This window comes from Scyliorhinus torazame, chromosome 17, assembly GCF_047496885.1.
Source record: "Scyliorhinus torazame isolate Kashiwa2021f chromosome 17, sScyTor2.1, whole genome shotgun sequence".
In the NCBI taxonomy this organism is placed as follows: domain Eukaryota; kingdom Metazoa; phylum Chordata; class Chondrichthyes; order Carcharhiniformes; family Scyliorhinidae; genus Scyliorhinus; species Scyliorhinus torazame.
Genome location: NC_092723.1, coordinates 98,127,608 through 98,143,987, shown reverse-complemented (window position 1 = coordinate 98,143,987; position 16,380 = coordinate 98,127,608). Strand labels below are relative to the sequence as shown.

Below are 16,380 nucleotides of genomic sequence, written 5' to 3'. Positions count from 1 at the left end.
CCATATAGCATGGAAGTAGATGGTGATTCCCTCAGCTTTGCATCGTATGTGCCCACTGTAAGAGCCCTTCCTGTTGGTTCCCTTAGTTCCCATTTCTTTTACTTTGATCCATGGCTATCTAATGGACATATACTTTAAGTCGAACAGAGGAAGTGAGGAACTCAAAAGTTGGTACTTTGTGCTATGAAGATTTAGATTGTGAACAGAAGAACTCGGACTTCGCATCCAAGAGATCAGAGGGATTTGGTTTGATTGGTTGGCTGGTGGCCAATTGATTGGCCAAAGACTGTATTATGCCCGGCAACAGACAGTCAGACTGGAAGGTGGACATCTTGGTCAACAGGGTGGTGAACATTTTGGTCAATACTTCTACAATTAAACATGGTATGCAAAACTTTAATCTCACTCTTGGAGAATCATGCTTTCTTATAGTGAAACCTACATTTGCCATTCAATATACTTCAACAATCTTCAAATTAATTGCACACTAAATAGCGATGTTCAGAACACCAACTGGTCACTGTATGAACCAGTTAAGGAGAGCATTCAAGAGAAGCAGCTGATCAGCAGCCTGTACTAGAACCAGCTTCCTCCACTACAAGGAAACAATTTTGCTGTGGAGACTTCCACAAACATTTGTGTTTAATTAAATCAGAGGAAGAGCAGCCCCCAAACATCCTACTTATCTTTAGGTCAGCTTCCTTCCCAAATTTAACAGGCTCTCTTCATGATTTTTAGGTGGAAGTAGAGCAGCAAACCTTTCAAGCCATCATAATCTCTGGCCGGCTCTTGTTTTTTTGGGACCCGCTCCAATCAGGAGCAAAAATAGTTTAATTAATTTCTGCTGAATTTTAGCTGCAGAAACGGTTCAAACTGCTGTTGCTTTAACGACCTTGACATTCACACAAACTAAATCCTAATGTAGAACCTCTTTAAAGTGTCAAGTTGTCAAAATAAAATTCAGCTAACAATACTCACTTTATCAGTTTTGGTGACTGTTCAGGTACCTCAGGGTTTAAAAAAAAAATATTCGAAAATAATAGATATTACACAAAAAAAGGCAAAGGACAAAAGATGAAGCATATTACCTTTTTTGATAGCAAATTTGTGCCACTCTCATCCAATAATGGGTTATTTTCGGAGCAGTAAGTGGAGCCATTTATACTCTATGAATTACACTAGTGTGGTTGAACATTACCACTTAAATTAGGCAAGTTAGCCCAGGTCTGTAAAACAGGCCCAATTATTCTGGGCGAGCTGCACCCAGTGAAGTAAATTGGGGGCATTTCCCCTAGATTACATTCTCTCAGTCTGGTTATAATCTCCTTTTAGTGAAGTCTATTTTTGTGTCACTAAGAATTACTGGTGACAAAAACATAAGAGAAATCTCAAATCCAAAAGTTTTGCCAAATAGGGCTGCTACCCAAACCATTCTGTGGTCAAGGATTTGATTGATTATAAAACCATAAGATCCTTGCAGTGCAGGAGGCGGCCATTCAGTCCATTGAGTCTGCACCAATCCTCTGAAACAGTACTCCACCGAGACCCACTCCCCCATCTTACCCCACAACCTGCACATCTTTGGACACAAAAGGACAATTTATCATGGCCAATCCACCTAACCTGCATATATTGGGAGGAAACCGAAGCACCCGGAGGAAACACAAGTGGCACGCAGAGAACGTGCAAACACCACACAGACCCAAGGCCGGAATCGGACCCAGGTCCCTGGTGCTGTGAGGCAGCAGTGCTAACCACTCTGCCACCGTGTTGCCTCACAGTTTTGCTGCCATTCAGTTGTTTAAAAGGCTTCAATTGCTCGGCCATGTACACCAACAATACTGCTGACTGTTCACATTCTGTTCCCAAGTTCTTTTCAGAAGGTTAAATCAGCGCCAAACCCACTTAATCAGCACCTTCAGTCATAATCCCTCAAATTCTCTTTGACAGTTGACTTTGAAGACTACATCCCATGCAAACAACAGAACGTCAAACATTCAGCAAAAAAAACCCATCACATTCTTTAAACAGAAAGCTTTGTTTTGCAGTTAACGTGCCTGGAACCATGGAGTTTATTTATCTCCTTAATAAATGTCAGTTCAATGTCCGAGTAGACATCAGAGGTAATAGACCTCATTGTACTATATCATTTTGTTGTTATTGTTTTTACCACGAGAGAAATGACTCACTCTATAATGGTAGAAAGTTGGGGGGGGGGGCAGGGGCAATTATGTTTTCATCCATGAGATGGGGACTTTATCCGCTAGTTAACATTTCTTGCCCATCTCACCATGGTGTCGGCAAGTTTTTCTTGTTCATCCTTCGGGGTGAACATGACCAAGGTTTCTTGTGGCTCCTCAGGTGTGTGCGTGAGGTGGGGGCTGGTCAGCAGTGCCTGATCATGGGACCTGCTGAAAGCCACACTGCCTCCCTGTACTTGCTACTGAACAGAACCCACCACCACCCCTCCCCAGCCTGGTTTCCATCGACGATCCTGGGCCTCTGGTAGTTGCATTGACGGCAGCAGCCACACTTCCCAATGGCACTGCTGAGCACTGCACAGCCGCCACACGGCGAGCAGTTTTCGGGTGTGGGACTCCTGCTCACAGAATCCTTGATCACAGGGAGAGCCCACGGCTGTTCATAAGTTCATAAGATACAGGAGCAGAATTAGGCTGCCCGATTAATTGCACGAGAGGCACTTAACGCAGCAAACCTTCCCGGGAAGAGGGAACACTGAATTCTCAGACTTTCCAGCCAGTGGGCAAGTACATAAAATATCACTTACTGTGTCAAAGCATTTCATGCAGAACTGTTGAATTCCCTGCCTTTTACTCTCATTCTAGGAGCCGACTTTGAAATAAGCATCTACACATGATCAACATTTTTTCTATCTAATGTAAAATTTCATTCCATTTGCCTAGGACAAAAGAGCAATAATATTTTACCATATGAACATCTTATATGCTTCATAAAATCTATTAACATGCAAATATTCTTAACTGCCCTATTAAATGGTGAAATAATTGGCCAATTGGGGCGGCACGGTAACAAGCACTGCTGCCACACAGCACCAGGGACCCGGGTTCAATTCCGACCTTGGGTGACTGTCTATATGGAGTTTGTACGTTCTCCTAGTGTCTGCGTGGGTTTCCTCCAGGTTCTCCGGTTTCCTCGCACAGTAAAGATGTACAGGTTAGGTGGATTGGCCATGCTAAATTGCCCCAGAGATGCAGGTTAGGTGGGGTTACGGGTATAGGGTGGGGGAATGGGCCATCAGTGTAGACTTGATGGGCTGAATGGCCTCCTTCTGCTCTGTTGGGATTCTATGGTTCTATTCTATGAATTATGCAGAGCAGAAAAAAAGAGGCCAATTCAGAAAATAAAGTTGAATATTTTTCAAACAAAATAAAAACCCCAACATTTCTACAGTAGATACCTTTTATGTTATTTGGACGCTGAAAGTTACTGCAATACAATACAAGAAACTGGAGGACATTGTGAAGTAAAAGTGCAGGAATCATTTCTTAAGTTGGTGACATTGATGTCAAAAAGCAAGCTGAAAAATGTTGCACTGAGATGAGCACTTGACATTTATATATAGTATACTGCCTTCTCAATCATTTCAAACAAACTGAAACAGATCATCTAAATCTAGGTTCCTCGGGGTGGCACGGTGGCGCAGTGGTTAGTACTGCTGCCTCACGGCGCTGAGGACCCGGGTTCGATCCCGGCCCACTCTCCGAGTCGAGTTTGCACATTCTCCTCATGTCTGCGTGGGACTCACTCCCACAACTCAAAGATGTACAAGGTAGCCACACTAAATTGCCCCTTAATTGGAAAACATTTTTTTATTAACCACGTTGCAATACTACAAGGAGATTTTTTTGTTAAAAATAGTTTCTACATCCTTCCTCAATTTTCAAATCATCACAAGACTTGGTCTATCAATGGGACTGTTTCACTGGAGAACATCAACTCTTAGAAATTCACCCATCATATGAATATGAATGTTCCATTACATAACAAACTAAGCACCTATCCATTTAGGTACAAAATACAGAGGAAGTGCAGTCTTCATCACGGCAGTCTTAATTTGTAGAAATGGAGGCAAAAGTAATTTGCAACAGTAAATGTAAATCTTCAAATTCTCCAGGGAATGTATTGAATAACCGGGAAAACAAGAGGAGGGATCTCGATATGCGATTAATGGTTGTCCATTAATTGAAATACGGGCAATATGCCAACATGGTGCTGCTTGCTGGCTAAAATGATTTCTTCATACGGTGAAGTGGTGACCACTACTCAGCTTCTGATCGAAGACAGTGAAACTGTCAATTCAGCACAGACAGATTCAGCCAAAAGGTCTGCAGTGGAAGCTCATCAGTGTGGTGATATGCATCACTGTAAATACACAAGCAGTTAATGTAGATACACAACGACTAAGTAAACACTAGAGGGAGCACCACAGATGGCTTAATGAACGCAGAATAGGACACGACCAATGGGCAGTCAAGACACCCAGAGGTGGCACTACCACAAGGGGGCATTACGCAACCCATATACAAGGACAGGGCACACATGCTCTGTCTCTTTCCACAGGTGACACTTAGAGTAGGACAGAGGCAGATCAGAAGCATCACACCCACCACGTGGCTTAGAGCAGACTGGTTAGTTAGACTGAGTTACTATAGCAAGATTAGCAGGAGAGTCGAACTCAATGAACTGTGCTAATGGTTCAATAAATCACATTGAACTTACTTCAAAGTCTGGAGTATCTTTTGGTCAAAGCTGCATCGAGTTGCAGCCTGTGTTATCCCAGAGTACATAACACATCAATCAGTCTGGCATGAATTACATTGTTCAAAGGGAGCTTGCACAGCAATCTGTTTTCCAACATACCACCAGAATTGTTAAGACATGCCCCCCCCCCCCTCCCCAGCTACCACCACTACCCCAGGAGGGGAGAGGAAACAGGAGCCTCCAGCCCTCCCTCAGAATGGCAGCATTCACTCTGCCAACATCCTTGCTCTTGTCTCTCAGCTGACCAGGTCTGCCAATTCGTACTGAGCTGACAGCACTTTGATATTGAGCCTCAAGCCCAGAGGTGCTTGTGTTAATCTGCAGCCTTCCAGCAGCCACTGGAGATAGGGCTGCATAAGGTTGGTAGGACAGGGAAAGGCTTTCAAAAGCCAGACCGTACGGGAATACAGAATGGTGATTAGAAGATTTTATTTGATTTATCAATTTGCTTTGGAAAACTTGTGTCTTTAATTTCTGCATTATAGCTGAGTGGACTTTGTGATGGTCATAGGGAGAGTGTGAAGGTAGAATGTGGGATTGTTAGTAAATGGGTATTTGGGTTTGAGGTTCCTGATATTGCACCCCAATACATTGCACACGGACAGCAAGATTCAGGCTCCTCAGGAGGCCCGTGCCCTCACCTCTTGATAGTGTACAGCATGCAGTACACCATCAAGATTCACAGGACTCCTCCGGAGCAGCCTCAGCAGTGGAGTCATTGCTTCAGCACATCGCATTTCATGTGGCAGCAGAGATTTCTTTGTAGGCTGCGCACATGTCCATCGGCTGCACACCAATGTCATCACCCATGTGGTGAGCAGACGGGCCTTGCCTTGTTGTCAAGCAGTCATCGCCTGGTTTGCTATGGTGACTCAAATGCACAGCAGACTACTGAAGATATAATGAATGCTGCCAGGATATTGGGCACTGACGTGCAAGACTCAGTTGGCGTTGAGACAATGGAAACCCGGTAAATCACAAAGTTGAAATGCAGTGCCCACAAAGTGGTGCACAAACGTTCAGTGGCACCCTGCACCTTGGGGAATCCTGCAATCCTAGCAAATTCACATGTTTTTTCCACTTGCTACCCTCTGGCAAGAGAAAGAATGAAACGGAGTTTACTTTCTTTATATAAAGAGCTCCAGTAACCTCCCTCACCAAAAAGGGGATGGCAAAATGGGAGATGTTGCAAATATTTCAAGCTCCAGCCTGAAAGGATCCAACCACAAATGCTCATGGACAACCATCTTCATAGCCACTGGCAATGCCATCCTCACCCTGCTTGGAGGCTGCAGCGGGTGGCAGATTTCAGTGAGGACATCCTTACTGAAGTACAGGAATCTCGCACATTGTTCCTTGCTGAGGTTCAGGGAGGATGAGAATTGCTCCCTGAGCATCTGGGGCTTATATGACCTCCTCGCTGAGAGTCCTTCTCGTCCTTTCAACCATTCCCTCTTGCAGCTGTTCCTACTTTGTATGGTCTCTGTGCATTCCCCCCAGTCATGCTGTATTCCAAGTGGAATAACTATATACATGTCTGAAATCAACTCATTTATGTCTCGAAGAAATGTTCAAATTAGGATAAAGACCCTGCAGGCTTTGCCAACTTTGAAGAACTACAGGAAGAACCAGACAGGTCTAGAATGTGGCAACAGCCAGGAGAAATCAACCAGCAACTAACTTGTAAGCAGTTAACAATCCCTTTAAATAGCAGTGGTTGGTGGTCCTTCCTGCTGATGAACTCATGTTCAGCTGAGCAAGGTTATGAGAGGGCACTGGCTGAAGCATTCAGTTCCAATGTGGCAATGCTGGCATCAAGTCTCCTTCACATGCTGACTGATGTCATGATCTGTATGCACTGCATATTTCGAACGAACATTAGCTGTATGCCCACCCAACGCCCTAAGATGGCACCGGCGTGATTCAAAGTGTGCACGCACACAAAACATTGTTTTGGACCCAAACAGCCTCTGGAGCACGCAAAAAAACAGATGTTCCTGAGCTCAATTTCACACCCCTCCAGTTTCAAACTCTCCCGAGAAGTCACACATGCTCAACGTCATCACTCATAAACCACTCCTTCAGTAGGAAAATAAAGGAGCATTTCTAGAAATTTGGGATCATCAATATCAGGTGAATGACAGTAACGGGATTGCACTCGAACATTACTTTAAACATTTGTTTACAAGTTGCAACTCCAATCAGAGTGGGTCAGCGATACCTGACGGACAAATAATAACTGTGCTATTTACCCCCATATCATTAATATGTAGAATAATCCAACCTCCCAATTCTGTGACTTCAGTTTTGCAAAACATTCTGACCTTTAAAATACTCAGGCTACAATTGTTCTCAACTGAGATTGAAGCATGGAAAACACAATGGAGGCAATGTATTTAATTGCATCAATTAAAATTGACACAAATCAAATACTTACCACTCTCCACATCATTTTGGAACATATATTTTCCCTCCTGAGATACAGTAAGAGGGCTTGAATCATCCAAAATCCGAGAGCCATGACCACCATTTTCATACCAACACTGTTAGCCACCGCAACACCAAAATATAGAATTTGCCATTATAAAATATTATTTCAAAAGGACACCGTGATCTGAACTCGGTAAATGAAAATCACACATGTATTAAAAGTGCAACTTGAGATCTGCAGCAGATGTCGAACACTCAGGGGTTGAGCGCTTCCCAGCTTTCAAAGATATTTCCACACACCCTGTTTTTAAGGCTGAAGCACACAAAAGTCATTGGCTGCAAGTAGAAATTACAGGATCATTGTGCTTACCTTACCCCCACAGTCATCACTGCTGTCAACCATTTGGTACTTTTCCAAGCGTTAAGGACCCCGCAGTTAGTACCTATCAGATTTTAAGTTCACTGGATCCTGTGCTAACACCGTGTCACTTGAATGGGTTTTATTTTTAACTAATCAGTTTCTCTTCCTCACCAGCTTTCGCTGCACTGACAAGTTCAAACTGGTTTCATTTCAGTATGACAACCAATCTTGTGGGCTATTGTTAAACTTGTTGCTTCCAAATGAAACTTCTTGAAACTGCAACCAGAATACCAAATCCCTTCCAAAATGATAAGTGTCAGATTTCAGGGTGAAACGTTGCATGCAGGAACCTCTTGACCCACTATAATTTGTTAAATGCATCAACGGTTCTGTGAAAGGGAGTCTCTTTCTGTGGCTTGTTGCATTTAATCACTGCCCCTGGCTGAATAAGATACCCACTGTACTTACAGTCTGCTGGACAACAAAAGAATCTCACAGCCAACTAAAAAAAAACTAAAAGAAAGCCACGCAGTGCCCTGATGGTACAGATGACTGGTCCTGATTATAGATTAACAAGAGTAGTCAGGAGGAGTGAGGAGCACAAAACACTTAGTCATTGCTACAATGAGCTCATTTATTCATTCTGGCATCTCATGTGGTCTTGTTTTGACCATCCAGTCACAGTCAAACTTTTATCATTGCTTCATTTCTGAAGTTTGGTGTAATACCATGCTAAAGATACTAATAGTGAGCTCATCTGGAACTCCTTCTTGCACGACCGATGACAGCATAGCCTGTGATAAAGTTCGCGATTCAGGATAGTGTTTAATTTTTGTGAGAAATACCAAAGACACATCTCTCTCAAGCAAAAGCCCATTTTCAAACTTAAACACTTGCTTTGGTGTCAAGTAATTTGGTGGCCGCACAGAACGATAATGCGTCAGGAAGGTACTGACGTTCGAGATTCAATTTTTCAATATCCTGCTCGCACATGATGAGTGTGCATTTTTGAAGAAGGTGTGGTCACCTCATTCAGCAGTTTGCCAATTTAGTTGTTTTCCAGAGACAGACATAAATATAAACTCCAATTTCAAAATCAGCTGTGAGAGAACACAACATTCATGTTTAATCTGCACGTTAACTCAAATGCTTGCAGCCACACAATTCTACCATCAGAGCAGCAGCATCACGCCTTGCTGCATTTACAAACCAGAAAAAAACAACTTCACCCAAAGGACAGGCCCCAATTTATAGCTGGGAGATTCTAATAGATTGGAAATGGCTGACTCGCTCTCACTTGACTGAGTTAGAGGGTTCAGAAAAAGTATGCAGCAGTGTTTGGACCTGTGACCCAACACTTAACGTTTCAATATTGTGGGTCACCTTTAAAAGCAGGCCTTTGAAAACCATAACTATCTTTGCAATATCTGTCACAGCACTTGCTGTGTTAGGTTTTTCAGGAAAAATAAGGCAATAGTTTTATCAAAAGTGCACATAAACTCACTTAAGTTCAATTGAACGCATGCAATATAATGAATTTCACTTACAACCAATATCAACTGATGAAGTGTGAATTTTCTCAGGGGTATTTCATTCTTCAGTGAATGAAGATCATTCTTTCTCCAATGACAGTGGGTTCTAGTCTGAACAGGTCGCAATGAATGTAAATTTCAATGTTCCAGATAGCCGAGTTATCTTAATGACATCACTGGAGCCAGGGTTCGGTGCAATTAAAGGCAGGCGGCCAAAGCAACAGAAGCCAGGCATCCAGGTCTAAAATAAACCATTAGCACACACATTATGTTACAATGATGTAACTCTAATCGCCAGAAGAAACTCTATCCTTTACAGTCTCCCATTATTCTTCAAGGTTCAAGTCAACAATTTGGTACAAATCCAACAGTTCAAAATGATTTCTGGACAATTGTAATGATACATCTGGACAATTTTAAACAAATCAACATTGGTCTCCATATTTCATCAATTCCTTTCCATCAATCCCTGCCCACAAAGGGGGGCAGATGCCTGGAACTCGAGACTGTGCCCATTTTGTTCAGTTATCAAACACCAGGAAGTGTGTGATCATTGTTTTCCCAATAATGTTTCCCCCTTCACAGAGGCAAAGTAATAATAAATAATAATAATAATTCTTATTGTCACAAGCAAACTTACATTAAAACTGCAATGAAGTTACTGTGAAAATCCACTAGTCGCCACACTCCGGCGCCTGTTCGGGTACACTGTAGGAGAATGTCCACATTATCTAACAGCACGTCTTTCGAGACTTGTGGGAGGAAACCGGAGCACCTGGAGGAAACGCATGCAGACACATGGAGAATGTGCAGACTCCGCACAGACAGTGACCCAAGACGGGAATCCTAGCGCTGTGCAGCAACAGTGCTAACCACTGTGCTATCAAAGTACCTGGCATTCGGTCATCACCTCCAAGAATTAACACATTTCTAAAAACAGCCAGCTGGGGATAATCATGACAATAATTCAGTGACCCAGAAGGCAGGTGAATCAACATTTAACCACTGAACTATATATTGCAACGTGCTCAGAATTTGAAAAAAATATTTGATTTGAGCTCTGCTGTGCTTTCCCAAGGTTAATGCAGCATTCAGATCGAACTCCGATCCGCAGTTCTATTTTGAATCATACATCTGCTAACTCAGCGCAGACCATTCATTTGAATTACTAAATAAAAGGAGAACACTGCAGAAGCTGGACTTCTGGGGTTGGATTCTCCGCATCCAGATGGCAAAATCGCGTCCGTCGCCGGTACGAAGAATCCATTTCCGCGCACGGAATCGGGACCGGCGGTGGTTCACCGATTCTCCGGGCCCAGAAAAGCGGCGCACTCCGAAGTCCCGACGGCGTGGTACTAACATGGTCCCAGCCGTTCGGGATACTCGCGTGGCGGCTGCTACCATGGTCGGGGGTGGGCCGATCGGAGGGCATAGGGGGTCCTAAGACCGCACCAGGCTAATTTTGGGCGGGCGGTCCGGGTCGGGTGTGTGACCGATTTGGGAGGTCCAGCTCTTGAGTCCGCCATGGAGAACGGCACGGCCGCTGGAGGCCGCCGCCGTTCGCATGCGTGGCCTCTGACCTGGAAGTGCGGGGGCACGTATCTGTAGCAAAAGCTGCAAGCTTCCTGACGGGTCCCTGCTAGCCCCCTGCAGGGCTATGAATTTGTGGCCCTTTCACACCAGTTTTTCTGTCCTAAAAGGCCACAGTTTTTACATAGTCCCAAAAACAGAGAATCTAGCCCCTGAAATAAAAACAGAAAATGCTGGATAAACTCAGCAGGCCTGACAGCATCTGAAGAGAGAACCGTTAACTCTCTCCACAGATGCTGCTAGATCTGCAGAGTTTATCCAGCAGTTTCTGCTTAGATTTCATTCATTTGTATAATCGGATTTGTCACGGACCTCGGATAGGAAAGAAAAATGATCAGCTTCTTCCTCCTTTCTAACTTGTCTACCACCACCACTGCTGAAAAGAAAGCAGAACAGCATGTTCATTCATTAACGCCTGCTTTGCGCGATGGCTCAGGAATTTCTACCCCACTTTCCCCTATTTATATTTAAAAAATTAAACGCTTCTTTGATATTAGCCTGAAGAAACAGCGGGGTAGGAATTTCTGAAACCCCCATCACCAACAGTCTCACTGTGTCCTACTGTGGTTCCAGAAAACAGCAGGACATCGTGCCTGACAATCAGAATATTCTGATGTCTTGCTGTAGATCAACTTTTCATATATCTTTCATTGATGAGCACTCGCCACATCGTCGAAACCAAGGTAAGGAAAAGGCCTGCGCAATGCCCTTTTAAATATAAAAATTTAGAGTACCCAATTATTTTTTTTCCCCCAATTAAGGAGCAATTTAGCGTGCCCAATCCATCTACCCTGCACATCGTTTTGGGTTGTGGCGTTGAGACCCAGGCAGACACGGGGTGAATGTGAAAACTCCACACAGACCGTGACCTGGGGCCGGGATCGAAACAGGGTACTGGGGTTCTTGGAGCCGTGAGGCAGCAGTGCTAACCACTGCGCCACTGTGCCAGACCTGCACAATGCTAACTGTTTTTTGCTACAGTCCACAAAAGTACCTTAACATTTTGGAATCCGTATGATTAAAATTACAAAAATTCCCAAAGAGCTACAAGGAGTCAAGTTCATGTTCTACTTCCAGAACTCATAATGCTCTGTAGTTCCCGCTCCCCAGGTAGCAAGCCAGTGCCTCAGAGGGAAGGCTCACTTCCTCATCCTTTATCTAAACACTGAGTTCTGTCATTAAAAGGAAAACAAATCAAGTGCTTGAGTAACCGCAGTGAAATGCCAGCTGGTATGGGTCCCTGAGAACGCTGGACTCGTTTCCTGGCAGAAATCTGTCCCCAAAAGTCTCATAAATCAGCAAGCACCAAGCGCAAATGGGCCAGATCGGAAAAGGTTATAAATGCAGAGTCAGCAACAGGCTGCACAATGCGAGACTCCCATTCGGGGAGACTGACTCAATAGGTAGTCTGGCTCTCAGCTTGGCAGCTGCTGGATAACAAGCTTCACGACAACCTTGCAGAATCTAAGGGGGGGGGGGGGGGGGGGAAATTATACAGTAAAACAGGCAAATCCGAATAGATAAAAATTTGCTGCTGGCTAGTCACAGAAGAACACCAGCTGAGAAAGCTCAAAGGTCATAGAATTTCAATTCTACCCACATATCTGTAGAACAAAACATGATAGAAGCAGAAGCAGAATGCAAAATTAAAAGAAGCAAAAACACCAAATAAACCCAGTTGCCAAGAGGCAAACAACCAGTGGCAAGACCATCATGGTGACTGCCAAATTCTAGGGAATGTTGAAAGGCAGTAAATCAGTACAATACATGGTACAGTATGAGAGACTGAAATTTCAGTCTGCAGCCAAATTGTCTAAAGACGGAATCTACAGTAAGCTGCATGAGCACTATTCCCATCATGTAAGTGAACTATGTTCAGCTCTTCTATTATTAGATACTTAGTGTGCAACACAAAACACATTACAGCAAAGGAGCCTTGGCACCGTATCTTACACCGATTATAGCACCGAGTCTGGAATCAAGACCTTGTTGGCAGTCTCAGATTTCAACCGGAGACGTCTTCAAAATTCAGTGGTCTAAACATTTTAGGCAAATAATAAATCTAAATTTGCAGTGCATTACTTAAATACATATTAAATTAAAAATTCAGATAAAATGCCAAATCACAATGGATCGGACTCCTATGATTTAATCTGAAGCATTGCACAAAGCTGCTTCACAGTGCAATATTTAAATTTTCAGGCAGGGCACTTTGGCCTTCAATATTGCATTAATCAAGTGAACAACCTTTAATATAAATTGCACAGCCTGCGGTTTCTTTATTCATAGATGGGAAAATCACTGGGAAAGATTTTGTGCTCAGCATTAGTATCACCAATGATATTCATGTTAATACCGATACATGGTGCCAGAGCATTAAAAACCCATCTTATTCACTACAAGATATGCAATTAATGGCCTCTAATTAATAATTTAACAGTGCGTCCAGTGCACTCTCATTGTGATGATGTGAGGTGCATTGGACAATGGTGATGCATATCACAAGAAACTTCCAGGAACCCTTTTCTCCCACTTCTCATGAAACAAGGAGAACGCAAAACAAAGGCAGAAGCTCAGCCATATAATCCTCACTTAAACAGTTTCAATTACATCAGGGCAGAATCAAATAGTAAAGGAAAAGACATTTTTAAAAAAATAATACAATCAGGCAATGTCAAAGGGAAATAAATGGTGTTTGACAAATTTCATGCGAGTTCTTTGAGGATTAAGCAGGCAGGGTGGATAGAAGGGAATCAGTAGTTGTAGGGCGCGATTCGCCGGCCGTGTTGTGCTCTCGCTTGAGCGCAACGTGGCCGGGCAATGCTGGGAGAAGCTTGCATCGAGCCTCCTGGGATTCTCTGAAGTCCTGCGAGACGGAATCGGAACCCTGCCCCAAATGGGCAGGACAAAATGACACTTGTGGAAGTAGATCATAAACCTATTTACGATCTACCTTCGCAGGATCCACCAGCCTCCCATAATTCTTCGGCCTCCCCAGGGAGGCTGCAGCCGAGCGCTGCTCAGTGCTGGTCCAAACAAACATGGACCAGGTGAAACTGTCTGACGAGGTTAGAGAGCCATTGGTCCGTTCACATTAGCAGGACCGGAAGATCCCACCGGCATGAAGAACTGGAAAATTCTGGCCAAAGCTACAGACAGGGGTGGGGGGGGGGGATTAATTTAAACCACCCAGATTTCACCTCTTACTACTCATTAATAAATAGGAAGGTGTTTTTGATTTCTCCCTTTATATTTTCTTCAACCCTTCAGTTTGGTGTGACCCAGAGCTCCATTAATAACCTGTAAGGCTCCTTCCAGCTAGTTCTTGTTTATTCCCTTATTTTCCCTTTCATTTATTTTGCTGTTTTTTTGATCCATGGATGTTTAATGGATCTGTGACTTTAAGGCAAAGCAGCCTGTATCTTTAATTTAAACAAGTGCCAGGGTCCCAGGTTCAATTCCCGCTTGGGTCACTATCTATGTGGAGTCCACGTGTTCTTCCAGTGTCTGCGTGGGTTTCCTGCTCCAGTTTCCTCCCACAAGTCTCGAAAGAGGTGCTTGTTAGGTGAATTGGACATTCTGAATTCTCCCTCAGATCCAGAAGGCTGTGCTGATTTAGACTGACTCTGACTGACATGAGTGATGACTCTGAGTGACTGAATTGGCTGGTGGGCAATGAATTGACTCAAAGTGCTGTGCTCTGCCTGGTAGCAGGTAGTGATTGGATTTCATCCCAGTGGAATGTTTACAAAGTCACAAAATTCCAGTGTAGTTTCTCTTTTGATTCTGCAGTTTGGATAGAGGGTTCTAATTACTTCTCCCCCAAATTATCCAACTGAACTCTCTTCAGAAGGCCACTGTGAGGGCTGACTCCCTCTCCAGCAGGTTGTGGCGCTGTCCTCTTGAGGCTGCAGGGACCTGAAATGAAACCACCAGCTGGAAGCGCGGTTTGATGCGAGATAAAGTGTCTTAGAGAGAAATAAGCCTGAATGCGAACCTTCGAGTTGAAGGCCCAGTTTAGTAAAAGCTGAATTGTCTCTCCAGAAGAAAGCCTGCTGCTTGTGAGTACTGGTGACTCTGCAAGGAAGACCATCACCAGCGGTAAACTAGAGATTTTGTTCAATCAGCATGCTGTGAGGAAAGTGTGCTAAGGAACCACCGTTCGAAGAAAAGACTCTTAACCTTTGACCTTCATCCTTAATATTTTTCAGACCAGTGCAGTCCAGCTAAGACTAAAAGACATTTAAGATTGTACACAGAAGCAGAAATTAGATCATGCTAGAAGAATGATCTGGTTTTCAATTAGCTGCTGATTTGAGTTTCGTTTTAATGTTGGGAAGTTGATTTCCACATTGGCTCGAGAAATGTGGCTGGAATTTTGTGGAGGAAGTAGGAAGCTGACTCAGAAAAGTTCCTGACCTGTTGCCTTTAAAAATAAAATAATATTTTTGTTCCATCGGGTCTGGGTTGGAGTTGGGCCCAGGATGGAGTCGGGCCTGTGCTTCCAGAGGCAGACCTGAGGTGACAACGGAGGTGGGCAGATGACTAGGCATGTGGGCTGAAATGTGATCCTCGGTTTTCTGGGACATTGGCCCAGTTTTCTCTCAGATCCTGAAACCCTCATCCCTCATCTTTTCACCGACCCCACGTGCCCACTCCATATCCCCATACCAACTCTATTCAACAATCTAGAACTTGCTTACAAAAGGGAATTTTGCCCATTCAAACATTTACGCAGCCTTGTTTGTTACTTTTCCCACCTCTATAGTACAAAGTTTGCTTGAAGTAATATCCACATTGCTGAATATGCCTATCTCCTATTTAAATGCTCTAAAATAAATATCAGCCACAAACTATTCCCATGGCACAAAACCTTACCAGTTATCTCCCCTCGCATACAACAGCCATCTGTGATAGCTGTGGAAAATATTAGGCTGCGGAAAACATGCGTGATGTCTGTTCACATTACCAAATTAATGGGACTAGATTGCAATATGAATATTGAAACAGACATTTGCATTCATTTTGATAATATAGTTTCAACTATAATATCGGTGGTTTAAATACAAATCCCCACCGAGTGTTTTTAAGATATTTCCTGAAAAACCATTCACTTGAACGAAGATCTTTTAAAATTTATTACACAATATGGAAGCGCCCTAAACATCATTAACCCCCTCTTAACTCACAAATGTTGGGCGTTGGTCAACCGGCGAAAATCTTTTGGAATGAAAACAAAAACTGTTGGAAATACTTAGCATCTGAGAAGAGAGACACAAAATCAATGGTTCAAATTGATGACCTTTCATCAGAACTGGATAGAGTTAGAAATGGAGTAGGTGAGATGGTGGCCCGGAGGGGGGGGGGGGGGGGGGGGGGGGGTGTTAACAAAAGGAAAGATCTGTGACGGCTCGGAAGGCTGGAGAGATTAAATGACAAAACAATTGGTGCTCAAGACCAAAGGGAGTGAAAATGAGTCAAGTAGAGAAACAGAAAATCTGCCTAGAGGAGGTGTGAATGGCAGAATGAACAGCTGTCATCCAGAATCAAAAACAAGAGAGAAGAGTAAAAACCAAAATCTGCAAGGTAGCAGAATGTACAGTCTAAAATTGTTGAATCTAGAAGTTTGTAAAATGCCTAATTGAAAGATTTAATGCTGTCCCT

At 43.5% G+C, this 16,380-nt stretch overlaps 1 protein-coding gene across 5 annotated transcripts in view; it reads right to left on the bottom strand.

Moving 5' to 3' along the window:
- LOC140394014 (inactive rhomboid protein 1-like) overlaps positions 1–16,380 on the bottom strand; it is a 561,145-nt gene that overhangs the window by 464,000 nt on the left and 80,765 nt on the right. Inside the window, exon 1 of one of the 5 annotated variants that reach the window (XM_072480779.1) lies at positions 9,142–9,160. The exons of 2 other annotated variants lie outside the window; for them this stretch is intronic. The gene's annotated coding sequence lies outside the window, so the exon portion shown is untranslated. Of the gene's footprint in view, positions 1–7,240; positions 7,259–7,603; positions 7,837–9,141; positions 9,161–16,380 lie in introns of those variants that run through there. 2 more of the 5 variants (XM_072480777.1, XM_072480780.1) reach the window with 2 other exon arrangements.